Raw genomic sequence first — 10,009 nt, forward strand, 5'->3', positions numbered from 1 at the left:
TTCATTAATTAAACCAAACCAAACTCTAATTAAACTGCAAAGCGTTCCCCCTGCAAAAAAACTCCCCTCACGTGCCACTGTGTGCTATTTGTCATTGTGTGCTATCGTCCATCGTTGGATTAATTGTTAAAATATCTAATCATGTTCAGTAGTAAGATTATCAGTGGAGAATATTTCACTAAAAGGTAGTTAAGTCCTTGGATTATCGGTGGAGAATATTGTGGTAAAAGGTAGTTAATTTAGTTATTGTACACCGCTCTAGAGTGTATCAACCACAACAAAAGTTGGAGTTGCAACTGCAGGAAGAGCTTCTTCTTCCACTCTTTTTTCTTTTTTTGCATTGCGACGTGAAGCAACAGCTACTGCGACTGATGGTTTCAGGGGGTGGGGTAGGAAGGGGAGGGTATTTGGTGGGGCCTTCCCTATTCTTGTCGTAGGGATGGTGCTTCTTCTGCCTCAATTTAACATGGTGGGCAGTCATATTCTTCCGTGAGTGAGAAGAACATTCAGTAATAAGTGAAATTATGGGATGTTGGGAGCCTTTCGAGATGGAGATGGAAACACTGTGTATTAGGGTTATCATGGGTTTTCCAATCCAGATTCTGGAGCCAAAGAACGAGGGCTTGTTTGAGATTGCTCCCACGGCTGACAACATCGTCGCCATGACTCGGTAATACAGTACGGATAAGAAGATAATGAAAACTACTACTACCCTGCATCCATAAGCATTTCAAGATGTTGGGAAGCCACGGACACCGTCGACATTCCCGTACGCCACTTGCAAGATCAGCATAAAGAAATGTTCACAGAAATGCTTGCTCGCTCCATATTTTTTGGCGGACGATCCGGAAGAAGTTTCTTTGCATACATAGAGTGTTCGGAAATGACCATGCTATCAAATTACTACATGTATGTTGCATGGCTAGAATGAAACAAAATAGGGGATTGTTAAAATAGAAAATTAGCTAAGAAAACCTATTGGCATATTAAAAATTCTATATAAAAATAAAAATTGCATGTGTTTATTTTAAAATATATATATGTTTAGCTTATATATTAATTTTTTTAGATCGTCTGGAGGATCATTGCGCCCAAGCCTGGCTGGTCCAATTGGCTCTCTGAAAAATATTTCAGGGTCCGTGTTTAAGCCATTTAGACAATGTGATTCACATGCCCAGCCATTTAGACAATGTGATTCACATGCCCAACTCGTCCTTCCTCAACCTGTTTGTTAAAGCTGCGCCCTTAATCAAAGTGCATTCCTATTGGATCCCAGGCAATGGCAAAAAGATAAATATATGGACTGATAAAATCATGAATAAGGACCCTATTGAAGACAGAGCTTCCATTAGAGCGCTGCGATGCTGGATGGACAGAGAGGGCCTCTATACGTTGTGGGATATATCCTAGAGAGGGCCTCTATACGTTGTGGGATATATCCTATTGGAGCGACTCTGTTTGGGCAGGCTGGAAAAACATTGAAGTGCCGGTTCATCTACTCAAAGAATGGTCCACGTTGCTTGATCTTCTTCACAGCTTGGCGCCCACACACATGAGGAAAAGAGATTCGAAAGGCTGGGGGTCGAATAACAGAGGCTATGCTGTCTCCATGGGATACATCAAGCTGAATGAGAGGCCTTACGTCCCCCCCAACCCAGCTCCTTGGCAGGGAGTCTGACGTTTCCCTTCATGGCCCAAGGTCGATTTCTTTGCTTGGCTTCTTTGCCATGGCAGAATTCTAACATATGACATCTTGCAGAGGAAAGGATTCCATGGTCCCTCCATATGTTCGTTGTGCAAAGAAAACGCAGAAACAACAGTCCACTTAATTCTTGAGTGCAAATTTTCTAAGTAGATCTAGTTCTCCTTCATTCATAATTTGGATCCCAACTTTCAGCTGCCTTGTTACACTGCCAAACTCTTTTCAAACTGGGCAATCAGATATCGTGGCTAGCCTCCTAAAAACCAGGTAATCAAAACTGCATGGGCTATCCTTCCAAAGATTCTTTGTTGGAAAATATGGCTTGAACGGAATAGAAGAATTTTCAGAAACACTATGCAGAATCACAAGGTCTTAGAAATCAAAATTAAATGCCATATTAAGGAGTGCTTGACGGATATAAAAGATGACTCCAATCTCAGTCAACAGGACATTGCTGGGGGATCATTCCTTGACTTGCAATTTCAACCAGCAGTCCGCTCCTTCTCTTCAGGATTGGCAAATAAGGAAAACTAAAACAGAAAGCACAGTCAAGACATTCTCTCTTCTTTGATGGGGCAGCAAAGGGCAATCCGGGCAAAGCTGGTGCAAGAGGTGTTGTGGTAAATCCTTCTGGGGAAAAACTTCATTCCTTTGCTTGGGGGCTTGGACATTCAACCAGCATTCAACTTGAGGCTTTGGCCGTCTTTCAAGGCCTCAAGATCCTCAAAGAAATAAATATAAGTGAAGCTATTGTTATAGGCGACTCCCAGATCATTATAAACGCAATGATTTCAAACTCCCCAGCATTGGATCTTAATCTAGCAACGCTGATATCCAGAATCAAGGGCTTGGAAAACGCTTTTCAGAACCTGAATTACTATCATGTGTTGAGAACTCATAATAAAGAGGCAGACAATGAAGCCAACAAAGCTGCCCTTCTCTCTGTCGGGGTCAAGATGAAAGGCGAAGAGGAATCATGGGAACCCATCCCATAAGCTGATTACTGTCATGTTTTATTGCTTACTCTTAAATAAATTTGTTTGTATCTTCAAGTGGGGAGAAATCTCTGAACTTGAAAACATAAATCCCTTATCAAGGAAGAAGTCTTTATCAAGGAAGAAGTCTTCAGCTGCAGAGAGATGCAACAGGACACAGAAGTCATGCAACAGGACAAAGAAGTCCTTAATGTAATCAGATTTTTGGCATTCATGCCAAGATGAATATAAACACCCCATATTTCTGTCAAAATAATAATAATAATAATAATAGTAATAATTTTAAACAAAGTTAAAATTTATTATTTTTTAATTTTCAGCATTCATTCCAAGATGAATATAAACACCCATAACCATTTCTGTCAAAATAATAATAATAATAATAATAATAATAATAATAATTTTAAACAAATTTAAAATTTATTATTTTTTAATTTTCGGCATTCATAAACACCCCATAACCATTTCTGTCAAAATAATAATAATAATAATAATAATAATAGTAATAATTTTAAACAAAATTAAAATTTATTATTTTTTAATTTTAACAACGTGAAAGGTTCGATAAAGTAAATATTTTGATACTTATTATGAATTGATACATATAAACATATAATAAAATTTAATAACTCTATATTAATTATTAATATACACATTAGTATATAATTTTAATTAACTAATATTAACCTATAAAATATCATTATACATTATAATATTAATTCTAATAATATTAATCAACTAATTTATAATTCAATAAAAATATAAAATAATAATATTAATAAAATATATAAAGTATCCATATATTAGAATATCTTAACATGGTTATATATATATAATTAAAAAAAACTAATAATTATATCACAGCGCTAGTAGTATATACAAAATAATACTATAATATTAATTACAATTATATATACTAACTAATAAATAAATATATTAAGGAATTTAGACTTCTGTGATCCATATTGTTTAGATAATCTTCGGCAAAATCACATAATCAATACGCGTTTCGAACTGTGGTTCATCGTCAGGACAAGTTATATATAACTAAAATTATATAACACACCTATCTTATAATAATATATAGATATAATTATTATATACTTATTTATATATATACACTACATTATAACTAAAATTATATATATATATACTAAAATTATATAACACGCCTATCTTATAATAATATATAGATATAATTATTATATACTTATTTATATATATACACTACATTATAACTAAAATTATATAACAAACATATCTTATAATAATATATGGATTTATTAATAATAATTATAACATATAGTAATTATTAATAGTTCGTGTATATATATATATATATATATATATATATATATATATATATATATATATATATAATAGCGCTAATAATATATACAAAATAATGTTATAATATTAATTACAATTATATATTACTTTAACTAACATATATGTGTAAAATTATATAACAAATATATATTATTATAATATATAGATATATTAATAATAATTATAATATGTATAGTAATTATTAATAGTTTTTAATTGGTAGGCGTGTTTATTTTCAAATTCAAATAGGAATTTAAGTATCCATAATTATTAGGTAAATGGTAGGGATTTAACTCCTCAAGATATTCAAGAATATTCTTAGTACTATAAACAAATCAAAAGTTGAGATTTATCTCCAAAGTAGTTGTTCTCTTTTTTTCCTTTTAATAATTGATTAATTAAAAAAATGTCACACGACATGAAATGGTTTTTTGGGTTTGTTGTGTTAGTAAACCATTGTATTATCACAAAACCTATCTATAGGTTATGAATCTCCATGGAAAAGTGGGGTGAATCTTGTAACGTGTTATTTTAAATGTAGATATGTTTAACTCATATCTTAATTACTTTTAAATTAATAATAATAAAATTGTATTTATTTAAATTTTGGTAATGTGAGGTGTATCATGAGAGGTAAGGTATTGACATGTATCAACCATTTAATGTATATGACTAACCTAGTTGTGTTGCACTCTCAATGGTAGAGATGTTGTAATGTTTAACATTTTGAGTTAGTCAAAATAAAATAAAATAAAAACATAAAATTATCCATCTTAACTAAAAGAGGTTTGCACCTCAAGATAGAGATTTGATCCCTCTCAATGCTTGGTATATTTGGAGTTAATATGGATGTAAGCTAGTATATATTATATTATATAGTTAGGTTGATAGGCATGTTTATTGTTTGTATATATTATATCATATTAACTCAAATATTAATTCTTTTAGGACTTGTCTAAGAAGGCAACAATTTATAGTGAATGACAATTTTCTGATCATAATTGGATGAATTTTTAAAAAAAATATGAGTTTTGGAAACATACTCAAGAACCCTTGGAACACCTAAAATTAATTTTGAAATGTTATAACTTGGATTTCCAAAAATTTCCCCAATTTCTTCAAAATCTTAACCAAAAAACCTTTATTTTATAGGGAAAATAATCACCTTTATAATATAGTATAGCACTAATATATAATATTATTTTAATATGATATTAATTAAATATAGATTAATATTCGTAAATCTCATATTGAACACAAACAGAGTTACACCTTTATAATATAATATAGCATTAATATATAATATTATTTTAATGTTATATTAATTAAATATATATTACTATTGATCGGTCACATATTGACCACAAACAGAGTTACACCTTTATAATACAGTACAGCACTAATATATAATATTATATTAATATTATATTAATTAAATATATATTACTATTCGTACGTCCCATATTGACTACAAACATAGTTACACTTTTATAATATAGGATAACATTAATATATAATATTATTTTAATATTATATTAATTAATTTGTTATTGCAACAGCTTTAACATGTTATTTTTAGGGAATTGAACTCAAGTGGAGAGGGAGTTAACGTCTTGTTTTAATCACTCAACCTACTTTTATTTAACAAATATATATTAATATTAATGAGAATTATTGAATTGGTAATAGAGAAAGAGTTAAAATTAAAAGGCAATAAGGCTAAAATTTAAAAATAAAAATAAAAATTAAGTTAATGGACAAGATGAAGAACCATATCATGGCAACAAGTTAAATAGAAAGATTGATCATTCAACGGCTAGAAAAAACAGCTACTTTTGACCAAGGAAGGAAACAGCTACAATAAACTAGTCAATTGACTAGACCAAGAAATAGGGAAAATTTTATCAATTAGTTAGTTTGTTAAATGTTTGTTTTCATTTAAATCTATATGTAACAAATATATCTACTTATATTTAACTATAATTTTTATGAACTTAAACTAAGAACTTTAAACCTAATAATTAATTTATCCTCCTCTTTTTTATTTTAAAACTAAATAAATTATATAAAGATTTATATTATCTTATGAATTGTCATTGGATAAATTAAGATTAAAATTAAATATTTATTAATTAGATAATTAATTAGTTAGTTAATAAGTTAACTGTTTACCAAATGTATTTATTTAAATGTAACTAAATATGAAATATATTCTTTTAAATTTAAAACTAAATAAAAAATAAACTATATTAATATTATTATATGAAGTATTGTGGGAATTAACTAATTAAATTATTTATCTAATTTATTTATTTTCATTTAAAGATTAAGTAACTCCATATATTATGGGATAAATCGGGAATAAATTTGGTGTAGGATAAAATTTTGGAGGGTGTTCTAGCAGCAACAACATTTGGCGACACACCAGTAGAATTTCAGCTTTTTTGTCTAGGTTGATTCTTTTGTGCAGGCTCTTAGTTCTTCAGGGAGTATTGATTCATCATGTAGATCACTTTGGTTTCCCCAATTAACCTATGAATAAACATAGTTCCCTATGTCCCTTCTCGGTGTTCTTGGCTGAACACAAACATAAGATCAGCCATATCACAATGTTTCGAATCAGGAAATGGTAGTATAGTTCTCTAGCTTTAGATTTTCATAGTATGTTTTTTCATCTCTAGAGTTGCTCTGCTACCAGCAGTCTTGGCCAGTACCCTGGCAGATACAAACGTTAATTGTCTACCAGCGAGCCTAAACAATACTCTGGCGAAGTTGCATTCTTCACCTCTTTGTGCAGGAAGCCTTTCTCTTCTTTCACCTTTATTTATATATTTATATAGGTAATATGCATAGGCACTTATTCATTTCATGGGCAGAAGAGGGATCCCGACTTATTGAGAGAAGAAGAGGTTGTTACTTCAGACAATCATATAGATACCTCTCATTTATGTTTGTTCATTTAGATTTTTTCCCTTTTCCTCCTCTACTTTATTGGATAAGCGTAAAAACACCGAAACATAAAGAACTAAGTGTGGACATAAGGCTTCCAGAATAGACACAAGTATCATGGTTTGACACAAAACTCTCCTCACGAATGGATTATATTTTCCGTCAGAACATTATTGACCAAAAAATGTAACCAAAACAAAGAAGGAGGACCGAAGGTTAGCCAAAAGTTGTAGTGTCACATGACTCTTTTCAACTCAACCACACACAAAGAAGCCAGAAAACTTGTTCACACTTGATATTTATTTATATGAATGAAAAACAAAACTAAAGACCAAACGAACAAGAAAACAAGAAAACAAACTATGTATATAGGGAAAGGCACAACCCCAGACCTTCATGAAAATATTGTTTTAAATCTTGTCCATTAATAGGAAGAGAGTCAATCTTCCCATCTAAAGATTGAAGATGATATGTGTGTTGGCAAAGATTTTCGTGCACATTGAATGGTCTGATCCACAACGATTGGAACTTAGTAAGTTTGCCTTTGTCCTTGTGGGCTTTGTCCCACTTCAGGACTAGGTTGCCCACACTGAATTCATTTTTCCCTACAGACTTCTCATCGAACCACCTCTTGATATGACTACGGTGGAGAGAATTATTATTTTGATTTTTTTCTTTCTTCCTGCAGCTTGCGGAGGGTGTCTATCCTACTCTAAACCAATAAGCATGGCTTGCCCTGGGATTCTTGTGAGAGTTGAAGGGTAGAAAAATAGATGTTTGGGGTTAGGATGGATTCTTTTCCATACACCAGGAAGTAAGGAGGCATATTTAGAGAAGGTTTAGATGTGACTTAGTCAGCCCATAGGGAATTCACCAAAGAAAAGTGTCAGTTCCTTTTTTAGAGAAAACAGTCTTCTTAATGATGCGAATCAGGTTCTTATTTTGGGACTCAATAAGACCATTTCCATGCAGATAGTAATTAGTTGAATGTTTCAATACAATACCATTTTCTAGTAAAAAATCATATAATATTAATGATGAGAAGTGCATTGCATTGTAAGAAATAAGTGAAGTCAGAATGCCAAACCTAGAGATGATATTCTACTTCAGGAAGTTAATGTCTTCCTGGTCATTCACTTTCCTGAGTGGAACCGCTTCTGTCCATCACATGAGGTAGTATGTGACAATGAAAATGTAGCGGTGTTGCATCTATGAGTGTGGAAAAATCTCAGTGATGACATCTAGGTCCCATTGTTGAAATGGTTCTTTTACTGCAATGGAGCAACTAACTTCTTTCCTCCGCTAACACACTTCTGATAGACCAAAAACTTGGGGGCATATGTGTGAGCATCTTTGAATAATCAGGGAAAATAAAAATTGCCCCGCACAACTTTGTGCACTATTGTGTCACCCAAAAAGTGTCCCTCAGATAGTCCAACATGGAGATCACACAACATTGTTATAGATCTGACCCAAAAATATATGAGAATACAAATATACCTAGAAATAATAAGATAGAAATAGATAGAAATGCTTCTTTATTGATCAAACCCTTAAGGTAGGGCAACACCATACATTCACTCCTTAAGGAAGGAGAACACTCCACAAACCATATGCTTGTTCATACAATATTCCTTGAGACCTCTCAATGGGGAGTCTCTAGCCTCTATATAGGCCTCATACAAACAATACCATGGGTCATTACCATGGTTCCCTCAATACAATCTATGTAATGCAATGGGCTTATTACATTATTGCTAACTACTTGTGGTCCCTTACATGATACGGGTTAACCACTTTATTTATTACTATGGCCCCTCCCATTATTACATTATTCCTTTGGTTACCTCTTTCTGTACCGCATAATATCCCCCCTAGGTATACTACATTTCACCCCCCTTAAACATGTTTCGTCCCCGAAACATAAGAAGAACACAAATAATAAGATCTACTCAAAAGAGTAGTCCACTGGTACCATGCACGTGCATCTAGCCATCCAAAAGAAAGGTGAGCCCTCGATCTAGCTGGTCCCTCGCTCGCTTGAGATGGAAGCTGAACCTGGAGGCACTTCTGTGTTGGTGTCTTGTGGGTGGATCTTCACCCCTCTCTATCTGTCATGTGGGGGTTGTTGTCCTTGTTGTTGATTCATTGCCATCTTGTAGGTTGTTTTCTTGTTGGGTGATGTGGGTGGTGATATGATGGAGTTGTAACCAATGGTGTATCTTGCTTTAATTCACCACCTGATTGAGCCTGATTGGTATCAGGTATATGTTGTGGCACCTGTTGTTGTTTCTCATCTTCCAGCATTACTTCAACCACGGATTCATCATTTGATATATCAGTTCCTGTAACATTTTCTACTTCAGTCTCCTTGGACTCTACCTATTTTTCTGGTACCTGGTTTGATGTTTGTGTTTGGTTGTTGACCACAAAGGCTTATCATCCGATGTGTCAGTGTCATTAGAGCCTTTTGCTTATGCCTCCCTAGTCTCTGCTTGGGTCTTAATGGAAATATCTTGCAATGTAATTTTCTTCTTTTTATACCAGAGCTTCATGAATTTCTTCTGCACATTAATATTGACAGTACCCACAGATTCCATCCAAGGATATCCCAAAACAACATCCATATTATCCATAGATGAAGTATAAAAATCACAATGTAACACATACCTATCCATAGAAAGCTTCAAATCTTTATAAACTTGAACATCCTCATTATCAACCTTTGTGTGCTCCATTTGTTTAGGTGGGATTTGCAATCTTTTTGCCAAATTAACATTTATAAAATTTTTCTTGCAACTAGGATTTATAGACACAATGATCTTCTCCTTCTAAATACATCCATGAACGTGTAATAAGGAGATACTAGTAGAAAATAACCCCATATGTTTCTACTTATCTGGTTTTCCAGCATGAGACCATTTGTCTAAAAGGAGTTTTTCAAATTCTTCATCGGAAAGGTTGTACAACTTCTTGTTGTCAAGTGATTTCAACCATTTGGCAGCCTCTTCTTTCATACTAAGCCATACTAAAA

The 10,009-nt window shown here is 32.7% G+C and overlaps 1 pseudogene; it reads right to left on the reverse strand.

Annotated features, from left to right (window-relative positions):
* Positions 1-258: 258 nt before the first annotated feature.
* LOC149223362 (uncharacterized) lies at positions 259-664 on the reverse strand (annotated as a pseudogene).
* Between the last annotated feature and the right edge of the window lie 9,345 nt (positions 665-10,009).

This window comes from Pinus tabuliformis, chromosome Q, assembly GCF_031772625.1.
Source record: "Pinus tabuliformis cultivar Carrire ecotype Pingquan chromosome Q, CPIR1, whole genome shotgun sequence".
Lineage (NCBI taxonomy): Eukaryota > Viridiplantae > Streptophyta > Pinopsida > Pinales > Pinaceae > Pinus > Pinus tabuliformis.